The sequence below is a fragment of the Thermobia domestica genome, chromosome 13 (genome assembly GCF_964235325.1).
Source record: "Thermobia domestica chromosome 13, izTheDome1.hap1.1, whole genome shotgun sequence".
NCBI classification, from domain to species: domain Eukaryota; kingdom Metazoa; phylum Arthropoda; class Insecta; order Zygentoma; family Lepismatidae; genus Thermobia; species Thermobia domestica.
Genome location: NC_137466.1, coordinates 168,884,883 through 168,903,158, shown reverse-complemented (window position 1 = coordinate 168,903,158; position 18,276 = coordinate 168,884,883). Strand labels below are relative to the sequence as shown.

General features: G+C 34.0%; 1 protein-coding gene across 4 annotated transcripts in view; it reads right to left on the bottom strand.

Annotated features, from left to right (window-relative positions):
- Nucleotides 1–18,276, bottom strand: part of RapGAP1 (Rap GTPase activating protein 1) — a 651,202-nt gene that overhangs the window by 380,788 nt on the left and 252,138 nt on the right. The window contains exon 1 of one of the 4 annotated variants that reach the window (XM_081736846.1): nucleotides 8,213–8,257. The exons of the other annotated variants lie outside the window; for them this stretch is intronic. The gene's annotated coding sequence lies outside the window, so the exon portion shown is untranslated. Of the gene's footprint in view, nucleotides 1–8,212; nucleotides 8,258–18,276 lie in introns of those variants that run through there. 4 annotated transcript variants of the gene reach the window in all.

The following is an 18,276-nucleotide window of genomic DNA, read 5'->3' as shown; positions in this document are numbered from 1 at the left end:
CAGGATTTATATGGAATAAAACCGGGATTGTAAATGCATTGCATATGTTTGTAGTAATCCGTCAACATACGTATGTATGTTTACTTCTATTCCGGATCACTTCTGACACCTTGTATACAGTATACATCAAGTGTCTAACCAATAAGTGAAAACTTCTGACATAGAATACGTTTCTCTGTCAAATATAGATGGATGCATCTTATGTTTTATGTGTAGGAAGCAGTGGCGTCAAAATTTGCGGGATAGAGTGAGTAGTTATCTCTCCTTGCTATTTTGTTTGTGGTTAATGCCGCTGCCTACAGATAAAAATGGAAAATAGAATATGTAAAATCAAATAGATATTGACAGTCTAAGTTCGTAAGTCAAGGTAACGTAGTGAACTTTCTCTTCCTTCTTCTCCTCTCATTCCCTACACAAAGATGTAAATTTCTACTGGAGTCTCTCTGAAATTACTCGTTGGAAACATTGAATTTTCGCGATTCGAAGTAATTTTCGGATTTCAGTGATAGCTATCGCTTTAGTCAGCGTCGAATTCCTCACGCCTCGAGAAAGATCCCTAAGAGCCTAACATACTAAAATCGCAAATTTTTGCATAAAAACTCATGTTATCAATTATGTGCAAATTCTCATTGCTTATCATTAATTAACCTAAGACACACCTGTTGCAGTAATTTTACGACAACAGTGTTGCTGGGGACTAGGGATGCGTACGAGACAAGATTTGTGGCTGTCTCGTCTCGAAAATGTGCTGTAAAAGTGATATCTCGACTCGAATTTTGTCAGGAAAATCCTGTCTCGACTTGTCTCGTGCGCACCCCTACTGGGCACCGCGTTTCTGCCCAAAAAAAATCCATTTTACGAACTTTCACTAAATAGCCTTTTCATATGACAACACGGCATCAACTTTGTCACATTTTCGAACCAATGGATAAAATGTTGATGCATACTGTAACACATACACAGGAATTCACCCGCAGGAAATCAGTTTTCTGCAATTGAATATTGATTTTCTTCATTTTGCACATTTTTTTTTCTTTAATTTTACATTTACGGTAATTTCTTTCGTCACTACACAAAAGCGTTACAAGTTCCAGCATTGACCATGATTTCGAAAATATCTACATAGAACATGCTTACATTCGTTTCAAGTCTCATGTCTTTATCATTCTTAGATCAAAAGATATTACGCAATCAAACTCGGGTTGCGCGACTTTACGGACACACTGTATTATTCTGTTCAATCATGTATATCTACATATAATTGTTTCCCTAAATCTATATTTCAAAAAAAAAAAAAAAAAAAAAAAAAAAACACGAAGAAAAAAACACATACACACAATTTCAGACAATAAAATCAAGTATTAAACTAGTATTAAACGTACATTTGTATAAGCAATAAAAATGGTTAATCACAATTATGAAAATCTATACGTATATTACACAAATAAATTTAATTTAATTTATGAGACTTAATTATGTATGCTTCTTTCCCGTACGATAAATATTTATGGAATGATGTTCTAAGTAACAGTTCATTTTTTTAAAATACACTGACTCGTTATTTTATCGTAATAACAGTAATTTTTTAAAAAAAATACTGAATTGTTATAATTCTTGTGCTTTTAAATTCATGAATTCAAATTAAAACTAACGCACTGCCTACAATAGTTACGTCCATTGCTTAATTTTAATTTATAACACATCCATATAATAATAATAATAATAATAATAATAATAATAATAATAATAATAATAATAATAATAATAATAATAATAATAATAATAATAATAATAATAATAATAATAATAACGGGATCATTAGATAAATTATAAGAGTTAGTGAAATCATTTTCATCTCAATTTTTTGAACTGTACATAATTGTAAGAGATATGCTGTGTACTGAAGGACGGCACAATAATTTATAATATCTCTGGGACGTGGGGTCCCTGGTTTGAACCATCGCCAAGTGGGCTTTATAGTGGATAACTACCTTGTGTGTGAGATTTCTCGGGGTTCTCCCGTTTCCTCCCACTTTCTTCATTCCACCACTTCGTTCATTATCATCATCAATATCTAAGCCTCAGAGCACAATCGTGGGATGTTAAACTCAAAAATAGAATAAAATAACTTATAGCCATGCGATGTATATTAAGTATGTATGAAACATATTTGGAACGTAATAGATATTGCATACATAATCAAAACATGCGACAGAAAATTAATATCTTTATAAAACAATATAGCAAAAATGATAGTTTAGTTAAACAGAATACGAAGTTTACTAAGGCTCTTGCTATTTGCACGTAATGAACACGGCACATCTTGAGTTACTCTTGTCGTGTTATTTATCAGAGCGAGTAACGATGAGCTGGTCTTGTGTTAAGCGCCTTTCCAGTCGACGAGAGGAAGTGCTTAATGTGTACAAGGAGCTAAGCGACATAGTTATATTGTAGCAGCAAAATTTGATCTTGCTCTCTATGAGACAAGATGTATTGAGTGGGGAAATTTGATTTGTGAGAGGCAAAGCAGGTGTGCGTCACTTTGAAGTATTAATGGAGGCGTTGGCAGTTAATTGAATCTTCTTCTGCTATTAGCGGCGGCATTGCCTCTCCCGAGTTCCCCGTTCTTTCTTCCCTGAACAAGAAAAATCAATGAAGACTCTCAGGGTGTCGAGACGCTGACCTCAGGCGTTTGCAGCTCCCGAGCAGAAAACAGCAGCATCTTTTAAGAGATTTCTCTCGAAGGTCACAGACTCAGCAAAATTTATGATAAAAGGTATTATTGCGTTTTACGTTTTTTATAAAAAGAAAATACACAATAATACTTCGAATGTACCTGCAAACTTAAAAATTGTCTAGTTATCCAATAATAAATAGATAGAAGGCATGGAGGCTGAGTAATAAAGTATTCATCTCTGGTGCATTCCGGCGCAAAGCTTCCTCGTCGTTAAACGGTTAGCGTAGGCGCCTTTGACGTGGGAGACCCGGATTCCCAGTGGGAGCTAATGTGGTCCGGATCCCACGTTAAGCTGTAGGTCCACGTCTCATATAGCCACGTTGCTGAAAGGGCCGCTAAATTCAAATCATACATTCATAAATCACCTCTGGTGCAGGCCTGAGTTAGTGCCTAGTCTGAGTTGGTTTGAGCCTAGAGCGGCATGTAGCCTAAGGTGGCATATTTGGCTCTGTCTTCCCCTCCTTATTCATAGAATAAATTAATTTATTTTACTAGAAATTTCCCATGTGGGCATTTTCGCATTATCGCTTTTCCATTTTCGAGAGCAAAATATAGTTCTACCAAACATTTTCTTCATGTATTAAAACAGAATGAACAACACTTTCAAATTCGGTAAGTAGAAATATATTTGAAATTACGTGATTTTATCTTTGGTGGGAGGAGGAAAAAGGGGTAGTTCCAGAAGAATAATCTAGGACGCCAGAGTGTTCATCTGGCATTGCTTTGATGTGAAGAATCTCCTGGTTCAATTCCAAACCATTGAATTTAAGGTGGATTTTCCCGTGTTTTTCTCGAGATTCTCCATTTTTTACGACTTTCTCATTCCATCAAATCTATTGTCGTTTAACTGTTTTCGTCACTTGTCTGTTAGTCTGAAAGGCATAATCGTTGGACATTAAGAGGCCCCATCATGGCGAAATTAAAATACCACTGATTTTACAGTAATTAAGTGATATTTTCAAATAGATAAAAGTTAATGGAAAACTGGAACAAGAGCTCGCTAAACAATATTATTTTACCGTTATAGCGAGATATCCTTATCCGACTCACTTATCTGCTATCGATTTCCAGCAATTGAAAAAATCGGCATTTATTTTTGCGTTTATAAATGGTTGCAAACGGAAAGCTACTAGGTGACTCGTGACAACAGTACCTCATAAAAATAATATGTTTGGCGCGCTCTTGTTTCACTTTTCGATTATCTTTATCTACTTGAAGATATCACATAATTACTGTAAAATTTGCAGTATTTTAATTTCGCCGTGGAAATAGTGAATATCTTCAAGGCAATACAGAATATCAAAAAATTAAAAAGTAGGCCAAATACTACTTTGTAATTATACTACATTAATTAGTAACTGTTTCTTGGTATTTTCTTAATAGACTAATGACCAGGGGTGCAGCTTACGATATCGAAAGGGAACTACATCTTTAAATACCCTATTGTAATGCACAGTGGCGTATTTACGATTTTGTTTCCGGGAGGGCTTTGCTAACTTTCGGAAGGGGGGACTTTGCTTCAAAATGTGAACATTCTGCAAGATATTTCATATACTTTACTATAGTAAGTAAGATTTCGGGGGGGGGGGGGGCTTAAGCCCGGAAGCCTCCCTCCTAAATACACCACTGGTAATGCAAATAGCTTAAAGAGTAATTTTATCAATAAACTCAAACGGCACTCACTTTTACTCCTCCAAATTCTTTTCGATTGTTAAAGAAGTATCTATATATTAAACTTCGAATTCTGCTTACAGCTGTCAGCTTTGTAAGACTTATAGGTAAAGAACGGTATTTAATAGAACATACACATAAACTCTATCCCTACCAAATACCATTCCAATACCATTCCCTACCAAATACTTTTTGAGTTTAATAAATGTCCTACTTTCTAAAATGCTCACACTGTTTCTTGTTATCAAGTCATTTCATATATATACACAACTGAATCGATAACTATAATGATTAATATGTGTGTGAGCTCAGAGGGAATAATGGAATCTTCACTTTAAAATTTACATTATGTATATACTATGAAGCTTACCTTATTATAAACCGTGCTTTTTCAATCACTGGAAAGCTGTAACGGCTAACTGACCGAATTGTTCATATTCAACTGAATGTTGCACTCCACTACTTCTTAATTCAAGTTCGCTTCCCATTTAATCCACGCTATTGTGTTCCAACCTAAAATTAAGCCCGAACTATGTCCTACACCAATGGTACACTATATTAACAATTCACCTATACGGGAAAATACTAATATGGCCTATAATATAGAATAACGGAAATTATTATAGATATAAATATATCGTGATAATTAAGGTGGAGTTAATACCCAGAAGAAGCAAACGGATAAACAATGAAAAATCAAAATTTTTGGCATGCAAAGCAGAGGCCATGAAACGTGATTCCGTTGAAATCTCGATTTCGATTTTTCTCATTATCAGAAGACATAATGAGATAATGAGAAAATTATTCATATTGTCGCTTGAAAACAAATAATAATAATGAAAATGACTGTTATTGACATTTTCAACGAGACTAGACGTAACAGTAGTCAGCAATCATTATAAAACCAAACAAGACAATCATATTCAAACAGGTGTGATACGAATCTTTTTCCTATTCTACTATAGGTAGATTTGAATAAGATTCGACAAACGAAAATGGCGGGAAAAGTAGATTGATTCAAGTCTTTTTTTAAAAAAAGTGTTTGTGCATTTGTGTTTTGACGCCAACCCTAACGTTCATTCCACAGACTAACGTCTCCCATTCCCTCAATACGAAGATAGGACATCTTCAAAAAGAAGCTGGTTGAAAGGAAGACGGTAGAATGGCCTGAGAACCTCTGGTTGTCACCCACCTGCGAATATAATGTCGAGATGTAGTCTCTCACGGTATACAAAAACTTCATCCAACGGCAGTGTTATCAACAAACTTCCGCCCACTTTATCACTTGTTCATACTGTCCCTAGGGGTGGGGCCTGTCCAGTGAAGTGAAAAGCCCGGGAGGTTATAGCTCAAAGATAAGTATACATTTAGTTTCAGACATAACAAGAAGGGTAACTATGTGAAATAAGCTAGCTCAAATTTGCATCAAAATCACGATATTAAATACAATTCAAATACTTCAAATTTTCGAAAGAAGCTAATACAATTGTAATTGTATATCTCAGTACTCAGTTACAGAAAAAAAATCATCATAAGATATGGAACATGCACTCAACTCAAGAAAACTATGCACATTATCTTGTGATATGTACTGTACGTACGTTTTTCAAGTACAATGTTAGTAATAGATTAAATATGTTTGTATATTTCCTAATACGAGCTATCTTTCCTGCAGCATTTCATTTCCGAATATTAAACCATTTTTTACTATTTCATTTACCATTTTTTTTAAAAGTTTCGCATCGAAATAGTATGTTCATATGTAAATTAATTCTATAACTGATAGCACTGTTTTAACATTGTCTCCTTCTCCTAGTTGTCGAGCATTACTATGTTCTTATATGGACATAAACTTTTTATTTATTTATTTATTTCCAGTGTTCTGAATCGGAAATGGCATATACATAAATATGTATTCACTATAAGTTGAATACCTACATGAAGGCAACAAAAAATCACTTACTACTGCGATTACTACTGCTACTACTGCTACTACTATCCCAACATTTGCTGGTGGGACTGAGGAAATTTCAGGAAACTCCAACTTGGGATTCGCAGTCGGTAACCCTCGATTACCAAGTGCCAACGCCGATTGATGATCTACGCTCTCGCAGTACACAAGCTTCCATGTTGCACGATATTTGTTAACTCGATTGACCAATGAAAACAAAAAACTCCATATGGAAAGCTTTATTATGTGTCTTACTTGTCTTCCATTTTAGCTTTACTACTAAATGGCGCTCTTCTCCTCTTCAGACGCATGGCAAATAAAATACGTGACTCGTTCACTCATTCATAATAAATATTAAAAATAACTCAAGTCGATTTCCAACGTCATGATGCATGTCCCGTTTCAGCAATTTTAAAGCGTGCCACTTCAAGTCTAACCCTTTCACCAACAGCTATTTTAAATGGGATCCCCCCCCCCCTATTTAACAGAATAAAAACAGGAAAAAAAAAAACTCCCTTCCTTCCTTCAACGTGCCACTTAAGAAGAGATGTGAAAATACGTTATGCGACCAAAATAGATTTTGTCATGTCGGAAACTTCGGCTTTTACAAAATAGGAAGTAGTGTCTAGTGTTACTGAGGCACCCATTATTCATCCACATTCACCTTCCAGAACTAGAAAGTGAAGATAATACGTTATTAGAAAAAAAATGAATGGTTCTTGTATTATTATTAATATAATAATAATAATAATAATATAAAACGCTATGCTGTACGTGTGCTTAACATTGGCGGTTCTAAAAATAAGATTATAATACAATGTGTATGAACTATTTTTACTTTCCAGCGATGATAGGACCGAAGAAGGATAGTAATCGTGAAAATAATCGAGGTTTCAATGAATTTTCACGTTCCATAGCTTCTACGTGGTGAAAAAAGTTATTTTTTTCCCATTCCGATATATGTACACTCGACTGAAGGCCATACCGTTAAACGCATCCAGACAAACTTTTAAACTTTTTAAAAGATTCTCCAGAGGAAATTCGAATTTTCTTTCTGCCTCCCCAAAAAAGGCTACTTTACTGGAGAATCATGAAACTGGAAAATTGTGAATTTTTCGAAAACAGTCCTAATGATTTTGTTTATAATTCATAAATTAATAAATAACTAACATTCTTATAATGTGGGATATATCTTTTTAAAAAAATCCAGAAGGAGCAGTTTAATCTTAAAGATCAATTTTCTCAAAAACGACTCCCGTGATTTTGTTTATATTTCGTAAATAAACATTTTCTTTAACAACCTAACAATATAGCATGAGTAATTTTCCCTGAGAAATTCACTTAAGAGAGTTACTCTTAGGAGTGAATTTATTTCCGGGCGATTTTCTATTTAAAAAAAAGAAAGAAAAAAGTATTTCATGTCATTTCATATTAGTAACAACTGTTCCATGCCATACCATGCCATCCTTCAGTTTTAAGAAATGGATAGGATAAACTTTAGTGTGCTAGACCATCTCATTTACACGAACTTCATCCAAAATTTTATTCTTCAATTATGGGCCCTTTTCATATCGTTCCGACCAATCTTCAGCTACAAAATGATGCGTTTGTGCTCCTATGTTTGATATACTCTTCTGTATAATTTTCTTCATACTTTCCTCGTGAATGAATTCATTTCTGAACATCTTGGTGTTGTTTCTGAGCACTGTAGAATGCAGATAGAAGTCTAACTAAAAAATGGCAAACGATAAAGAACTTCGATATAAGCATTGTATATTTCATTCTGCAGAAATTAAATGGCTCATAAAGGCTAAGCAGAAAGAAATAAAAATTATTACATATAATATACTCACATCAAGCAACTGGATGGGAATTTTCTGTTGGATTACCGCACTTACCTATAAGAAAAGAGAAAAATACGAGCTTGTAAGTGCATATGTACTTATAAAACCAAACTTGGGAAACATAAAATTATTACTTCTTGTAGTAAATAATATAAGTTTATTGCTTTAGCAATAACATAATGTCCTCAGTACTTCAATTATTTAAGATGTAATATACAAAATGTAACACAATTATTATCTTTTACAAATACAAAATAATAATAATAAATAACTTTACTTTTAGCAGTAGATATTTCTGATGTATTTTTAGTCTCAACTTTTTAATGTTTACATCCGTAGATAAAGGAAGACGGAAAACCCGCGCCTTACCTTGCTTAAAGGTAAAGTTAATTCAAAAAATGAATCTTTCCCTTAGCACAAAACTTGTCTATCTAAACAATATCTAAAATCCGTTTTGATAAAATATTTCTTAACGGAATCGTAATATGAACATATCGGAAGAAGTTACGTATGATTTAAGTAAAGAAAACAATACTAAATTTGTCCTGTCCTTTCACTTTTAAGGGTTTCAGGAAAAATTAAGAAAATTCTCACCTTAGTGAGATTAGCAATTTCCGGATAGATTTCGAACTTTAATCTCCAACTTCGAAATGAACACTAAACTTCCTGGCGCCGTAACTCAGAAAGGACAACTACCGGATGTGTGCGGCCAATCATCTTCATTTCTGGCTTTCTAGCCCCGGAGTTCGATGCCTCTTAAATCAAATAACAAGAGTTAATTCTCTCATGATGCTGAATCACAGCCAAATCTCTGTTCCCACTGGGAATCAAACCTGAGACTTCATACATCGAAAATGTGCTAAGCAACCATTTGGTTACACGTGTGTGTACAGGCCAATAATAATAACATAAAAAATCACATGTGTTTGAACGGTTGTCCGGAAGGTCACGTATAAAAGTGTTAGCTAGAATTTATGTTGGTATATAAAATGTGAAGCATCTCATATTCGGCTCAGTGAACGTAGCTAGTCCAATTATTTAACTCAACCCAACCGTTGTCGAAATACGACGTGAGTTAAACATAACCCATGTGGTGTTCAGTGAGTTAATGTCCGTGATATTACGTTTAATTCCAACGAAAGAGTGATCTTCAATTAGCATACGATCATAATCATGAAAATAAACTGATCAGCTTGATTTCCAAATCGTTCCCAACAGTTTAGTTTCATACTTTTGACGTTTTCATTAGAATAAACTAAACTAAACAGCACGTATCTTTCCTTCGAGAATTTTTTTTCAAAATTAGATTTCTCCTACTTCCCTTTTGTGGATCTTTCCTCTTTAGTAATGCAAAGAGCAAATGGCATAAAATGAACGACGACGAGTCTCTCAAGCTGCCTGCACGAATACAAAGATATTCTAGGAATTACTCCCTCGCGGTTTTCACGATAGAATGCATCTTCAAGTGCGTCAGAAGAGTTCTAGATTCTGAGAAACATTACGAGTGGTTCGGAAAACGAACAGACAATACGTCCCAGCCAGAAACTAAGCACCGTTGTAGATGCGTTACAAAGAACAAAAAAGAACACTACTGAATGAATTGTGTTTAGGATTGACGTTCTCTGAGATAGAGAAGTAAATACGAATTTCCGGGAACTTTAGATTTGCTTCAATTGACTATTAATTAATAACTACTAAATTATATACAGTGGAATAATTTATACATTTTGAATAAGGAGTTGAATTTTACATTGGAAGTAAATATACAATCAGCTTAATCTTACCATGAATAATATTATGAACAAAATTAATCTCTTGTAAATTTTCTCTTTTATCTCTGCAAGGGAAAGTAAAATAAGTTTCGAAAGACTAGCATCATTACTTTAAATTATGAAGTTTAAATTTAAATCGAAGTCAAGCCAAGAACGAAATTTGAATAGCTTCAATAGATTGAGAGATCGAAATCAAGTTCCTGTTTCATATCCAGACAGCATATTCTACGTGAGATCTAACATAAGTAGTCTAATATAAAACTTTACAAGTTAATTCAATCTTCAAAGCCTCTAGAAAGCTTATATGAAATATAATTTCCTTCTGGCTTTTCATAAAATTTTATCAATATGTTCGTTAAATAATAATTTCGTTCCTCTCGAGACAGAGGGGCGTATCTATTATTTTCAACTTTTCCACCAGGAGACAAGTTTAAAGATTTTATAATCATTTATTCTATCGTTTTCTGTTAAAATTTAATTTGATCTCGTAAGTTCTATGCCTGAAACGAAGGAGATCAAATTAATTTTTAAAAGAAGACGACAGAATATATGATGACAAAAGGTTTAAACTTGTCTCCTAGAAAAGTTAAGAAAATGAGATATGCTGTCTCGAGAGGTACGATTTATCATCCATAACAATACCTTAATCCCTGATAGTTTAAACCATTTTAATTTTATGATCATCAATTTTGAATTGATATATTAGTTTTCCTCGGACATGATAGTAGTTTGGTTTTGATTATGTTCAGAGCTAATAAAGTATTTTTAGATCATTCATATATTTAATTAATATCTGACTGTAATGTTATATATAATCATAATAACTTTGAACTCGACGAAAAATCTTAGACCTGCTTTACACTATGAGATAAATCCTACACGAAATATCTTAAGAAAAATGTTGCCACATAATATTATATATAATATTATATATATATTATCTCGTAGGAAATACTACCCTTTATTGTCAGACACGTGAAGATTTTTCCTATCTGACCGAATGATGTTGCGCGATGTTAATCCATAGTGGCGCCTACAGTTGAACAAGCAATTGGTAGTGTGGGAATAGTGTTACAAACACTATTAATTATGACAACAAAAAGAAAAAAACAATATGGCGGCTGGCGGGGAGAAAAGAAATTTGTTTTCACTTTCTCTCACCTGATGTAGCTTCAATCGAAATCTTATGAATTTTCTTTCCGAAATAGTGCGTACTTTAAGAATGAGAAATCTCATAGAATCGTTAGAACATAGGAAATGGCACGTTATCTGATGCCATACACGTTGAGATCTTGGCTCTAGGAAAAATCGTAAGAGAATTCCTAGGATCTATCCTATAGTGTATGGAGGCCTTAAGATCATCACCGTTATAAAAGAAAAGGATAAATCAAAGAATTACCAATATCATTCACACACACACACACACACAATAAATAATAATAAATAACAATTAATAATAATAATAATAATAATAATAATAATAATAATAATAATAATAAATCTAAGTTATTCAAAATATTGGGAGTTATTAAGGCATGTTAGGACACAATACCGTAGAACAACAAGCAATCGTAATAAATAAACAATATAAAACGAATTTGATAGAATACTATATATATATATATATATATATATATATATATATATATATATATATATATATATATATATATATATATATATATATATATATATATATATCTGCTGACTCAACTCTGTATTAGTTTTCAACGCAACATTTCTATTCTTTCTTTCTTCTTAGTGAACTGTTGCACAATACCCATGTCATGATGGTTATCATCTGGAGAACATAAAATTTTGTCTTCTAGGGTCAAGAAAATAACCTTCTTAAATTGAAATGACGACGCGATGCACCGTATGTCAACAGCGATACATTAACGGTTTTCCTTAGGATTTTATGACGTCAGTTTTTTTCCCCTTCAGTTGCAAAACTAAAGATAAACTAGCATGCAAAACGCATTATACGATATGATATTTACTTACATAACAAAGTGATGAGCTGGCATAGCTTTCCAAGCTGTAGTAAAATTAATCAAGAAATCATGTTTTCGTGTTAAATAATAAAAATATTTACTGTCATCACTTGTGTATTTTAAGCAAAAAAATAACGCCAGCGAAGTTGCATTTTTGATTAATTCTCTTAATTTTACATCTGACAGTTATGTAATTCTTGTTTACAACGCAAAAATGAGCCTAATTTTGCATCGAGTAACTTCAGCTCAAAATATATATAAACATATTTGTAGATATCGTTTTTGTAAATGCTTCAAAACAAATGAATTTATTGAAATTTGAAACAGTGCTCATATACCTAGATATAATTATAATTTCATGCCTCGAGATAATTTGATTCGTTAACACAGACGACATAAGCAGAAAACAGAAACTCCACACTCCTACAGTTACAACATACGTTAAAAGGAATATTTATTGTTATTATTATTATTAAATAATGTAGTTGCACTCCAATCATCATCATCATTATACGTATTCTGCCATTATTGGCAGGCCATTTGTCGCAACTGAAAAACTTCCATGTTCCTTTTGCTAACCCCTTCGTCTTCTATCCCTGGTGAAAGACTCTGAATAGCCTATTGCGCACAAGATGGCGCCAATGTCTCAAATCTCGGGGAAATGTGAGCTGCAGTGGGTCAGGCATAACATCATCTGATAGCTGACAGTTTAAAATAATAGATGTGCAAAATGTATTGGATTTGAGCTTAGCGTCCCGTTCAGCAGCTAAGCTATATGAGACCTAAGCAATACTCTGAATGTGGGATCCGAATCACATGATCTTCAGACACGAATCGAACCCGGGTCTCTCATGTCTAAGCCACGTAAGCTATCCATGGCCAAAGGGAAACGCATGTGCAAAAAATGTTGGAATTCTTATAATCAAACTTACGGTATTTTACCGTGAAAATGGGTGAATTTTCCCCAAAACTGCGCTACATTTTACAATTTTATTTCGATATCAATTACCAATCACAGCGAAAGTGGATATATCCTGGCAAATGCGTAGCAAGACCGGCATATAAGTAATAATGACAGCCAATGAACTAAACATCCATCACCAAACAGGTTAAACCATTTGAAGATAGCTAACTGCTACAAAAAAAAAAGAAGCCCATATTGACTCTTAGAAAGTTTATGTGCGTTTGGTGGGATTGGAAGGAAATTTGCACCACGAGCCGCTGCCGCCTTGCAGAACGGTTGACTTGGACCTACCTTGTTGACAATCATCGCAATTTCACTAGTAATTAAAAAGAAAAGCCGGAATTGGTCAACAGAAAGGGAGCCCCGCTGACAAAGTCAGACCACATACATTTTTAACTACTCTCAGATATTATGATAATGGAAGGTTTTAATACATTCACCATATAGTCCGGACTTCGCACCATCAGACTGTTATTTGTATCGATTTCTGCAGTACTTCCTGGATGGTGTTATGTTAAGTTAGTTTCAAAAGAGGCCTGTTGAAACCACGTGTCACACTTAAAAAAAAAAAAAAAACTGAAGTTGATAACGACGGGATTATGGTGTTGCCGGGAAAATAATAATCATCAAACAAGATGATACATATGTTGTTTCATAAGGCTATTTTCAAATCACAATAAATGTATTCTCAATTTTGACCTCCAAAGACTCAATACGTTTTAGACTATATATCACTGTATATTCAAATCGTAAGAAGGGGGTAGAGCGTTCACTTCTAATGCATAGGTTCTTCCCACTTTCTTCGATATTTACCATTTCATTCATTCTTATCATTACTTTAAAAAAAAATCTACACAGCGTAAGTGTAGGACATAAAATTGAAAAATTCAATTTAATTCCATTTCAAAATGTGTGAATTCGTACTCACTGAAGATTTTGAGTATATACAGGGTGTTTTAAAATTAATATCGATATTTTAAGGTTTTGTACTATTTATTACATTTAACGTACAATTATAAACAATACATCAAATGAAAGAGCAACTCAAACAGCTTTTGCTACAAGTGTTCAATGTAAGCACAATTCATCGTACAGCACACATCAAGTCGTCGATAGGCGAGAAAGGTCCATATATTTTCCGCACAAAACACATCCAATTCAGGGGAGTGTTGTTGCAACTGTACCATCTCGTGGGGATTTGCTGACTTCCAGATGCGAATATTATGAATCTTTACATCGCCACTTGGGTAAAATGTCGATTCATCACTAAAGACGACACGATACAGAAAATCTTCATCGTTTTGCAGAAATATTTCATTTCCAAACTTAGCGTGTAAACCATACTCTGTAGGCTTTAGAGCTTGCAGCAACTGCAAAAGATAAGGACGTAGATAAGGGCGCCTCCGTAAAATTCTCCACATAGACAGCTGCACTGAAACTACAGATTCAGTCTTTGCAAAATGTAAAACAAAATACTTTCTGCTCACTAGTCGCCATCTTTGCTACTAGCGGTTGGAAACAGTGTATGTACAAAAATGTTGCTTGTTCATTTCATGTACTTTTTTTAATAATTGTAAGTTAATTGTAATAAATACTACAAAACCTCCATATTCATTTTGAAACACACTGTATGATATGTGTGTAGTTGGCTACCCATTTTTAATGACAATTGTAATTATCGAAGAATAAGCGAGCACTGTGGAAGATTTTTAGCTTCCGCCGTTTCTGTATTTAAATTACTGTTAACACATCCACCAGCTCCTTTTGAAGGCAGTCGGTCAACTGGTTGTGTTGATACATTACAAGAAAAACTTTCTTCTCTGGTCTTAATCTAACCAGGTTGATGGTTGCTAGAAGCATTACTAAATACATCTTCAAATCTCTGGTACATAAAAAGTTTTGAGAAGGAGCAAAGTACAATCACGGTCAACGGTTGCTTGGGGAAATTAATAAACACGCTATTATAATCCTCAGAAACTTTCCTCCGTAATTATACAAGAGTAATTTGTGAGTATGGATTGGATACTACTTTTCAGTCAGTAAAAATAGCCTAACTGGGGGCTAAGAAATGAAACAAAACGTTTTGATATTTATGTTTTATTTTGATTATTTGCTTGAAACTAACATCCATTTTCAGCCTGAAGCTATATAAAGCATAGACCTGCAGTTTATCGCAGAATTCAGACTACATAACATTTAACGGGAAACTGAACTCGGGTCTCATATACTAAAGGCAGGAGTATTAATCACTTAGCCATGAGGTTTCTGTCTCATGTTTAAGTCTTTTGTTCTATGTTCCTCACCGTAGCATAGTGAAGATTGTATCCTGTTCTATAGGGAATATGGAGCTTAGGATAACGCCGTGAAGATGTCGTGTAGGGAATGTGGAACTTAGCATAATGTAAATATTGTATCCTATTGTGTAGGGAATATGGCACTTAGGATAACGTGAATATTGTATCCTATCGTGTAGGGAATATGGAGCTTAGGATAACGTCGTGAATATTGCATCCCTGTTCTGTATGGAATATAGAACTTAGGGCAACGTGAACCAAAAACGAGAAGCTGTGGCGCATAAAGTAGTTTCGCCTAGAAAAATATTTCTTTTCCGGAAAATAAAAAAGTAAAAATAAAATACCAGAAGCCTTCGGCATAATCACCGGCATCGAGTTTTCTTTTATGCCTTCAAAACAGTTTTTCCCTAACTGGCAAATAAAAATATATGAATTTCTTTATTAGTTGTTGTCTCTATTAATAAATGCTATGAATAATTATTATGCTCACAATATTTATGTTTGCAGTTTAACCAGTTGTTGACTATTAAATGAGTCGCTTCGTTACTTCAAAAGTGTTTTGCATTCATTAAATAAAATGAAAGTTTTATGAAATCAAAACACAAGCAAGTAATTTACAGAATGAGAAACATAGTTTAGAGTTTAATGTATCTTTTCACCATTTAGATTACGTCAGATATTGACGTGGTTATGGAAATTTACATTGGATCCGAAACACAATACTGTACTCCTAATCCGAACGACATGTACTCCGACTACAGACTGCATCCTGGTGTACAACATCGCAATAGGGATTTCTATAGCTCACTTCAGGCGCGTGGAGTCCATAGTTCGATCCCAGCTCCTGCAAAGTGATCTTTATGGTGAACAAACACCGTATGTGTGGGTTTCCTTGGGTTCTCCTGTTTTTTCCCACTCTCACTTTCGTCATTATCATCCATCTCATCATAATCGTCTTCCTTAGCAGTATCGCGACACACCGGTTGGGTAGGCTTGCTCTATGGGATCGATTTATAGCAAATTGATTTGTCTACTGTCAAAGCTACAAAAATACTGAGTTTCAATCCAATAGTAAGGGGCCGCGGTGGCTCAGTGGTAGAGCGTTCACCTCTGGTGCATGGGTCCCGGGTGAACTTTGTGGTGGTGGACAAACACCGTGTGGTGGGTTTCCTCAGGGTTCTCCCGTTTCCCCCCACTTTCATCATTCCACCATTTTATTCATTTCTCATAATCACCGTCTCCTTTAGCCTATACCCGGCATAATCGTAGGATGTAAAACTCAAAAATCTCATTTCATTTTTCAATTAAATGGTATTCTATTTAAGCAAGATTATAAAAGCATGTAAATATATATATATATATATGCGAAAGTACGTTGTCAAAAGATTATGATGGTTACACAGACGATAAAACAACGTTATTGCACAACATATTAAAGCTTCTAACAAGTCCTCCTGAATATTCAAAGCAATGTATACTCATGATAGAAGAGCATTTTCTATGGTCACGGTTTCACTCATCGAATTGAAAATCCACTGAAGTTTACTTCTATACATAGATTGAGTCTGAATTTAACAATGAGAATACGCATCTTAATAGAAGCATCGAATAATTAAAAATAGATAATAAACAAAGGCATTATCACATTCCATTTTCTTTCTTGTTATGATGATGAAAATGAAAAGTTCACTTTCTCCGTGGTGACGTTGTGCTCGTAAAATTCTTTTTTGTAAAGAAACGGGAGTTATTTTCGCCATTAAATAAATGTCTGTAACACGTGTAAACGGAACATTTTTTTGCATGGAATAGATTTTCCACAACACAGTTTTGCTATAGAAGATTTGATAATATAAAACTTTATTTAAAAAAAAGAGAGAGAGAGAGAGAAAATAATATTATTATCTAACAACAATCACACTTCTTCGCCATCACCTACTACAACGAAAGTGAGTTTATCAGTTAACAATCAAGATAACGCAACAATGCTTGATAGACTTTACAGCTTACAGTAGATGAAAAGGTATGATAATGTCATGTCATATTGTTATAATTGTAACACTTTTTTTTTCTTTTAATCTCTTCTAAAGAGTGAAAGACCTTGTTATGTCTTTACACAGTACTTTCTTATAGACTTATTCATAAAATTCAAGATATATCAATCAGATTTCTTTTAATAATATTCATTTCTATCTCCTCCTACTATTCACAAGTAGCATGTGTGTTAGTATTAGGTTAGAGGTCTGCACAGGCCGGAATTTTTAGCCTGGGTCCGGCCCGTGAATTTACAATGTGAGGCCCGACCCGAGTCTGAAATATGTTATAGCATTTAGGCCCGAGCTCGTGTGATAATCAAATGAACCCGAATTACAGAAACTTAATAATTAACGCAAAATTGAATTTTTATTTACAGCAAATAGAGGTTTAATTTTGCAGTTGTGCTTTAAAAGTTCTCCAGAAAGAACGGTGCAATATACATCGTTGTACAGTATATTTACAAAGTTAGGCCCGAAAAGGCTCGAGAAATATGGTTGTATATTTAAAAATTTACGCCCCCAGCCCGGCCCGGGCCCGAAGTGGTATATGCTTTGTAGGCCCGAGCCCGTGCAGACCTCTATATTAGATGACAAATAATAAATCTGCTAGTTAACACGTATTTTTTAAAACATGATTACATAAATAAATAAACAACTTGTTCCTGTGAAATTTGTGAAAAAAAAAAAAACTAAGTTATTGCTTGCAACGAACAACATGCTTTTTAACGCCATTAAATTAGCTTTTCTTGATTTTTCGAAAACTACACATAAGAATTTACCTCCAAGCATCTTATTTTGCTTACCTCGATGTCATCCATTAATCCATATAGGTCTCATCTTTGCGCGAAATTATAATTGAACAAAAATTAAAGAACTAATCATAAATTTTAGGCTAAAGTTTTAAGAACTAACTATAAGTTTTGCTAAAGTTTAACAACTAACCTCAAATTTGAGCTAAAGTTGAGGAATGATCATAAAATATGGGTTAAAGTTCAAGAGCTAATCATAAATTTGGA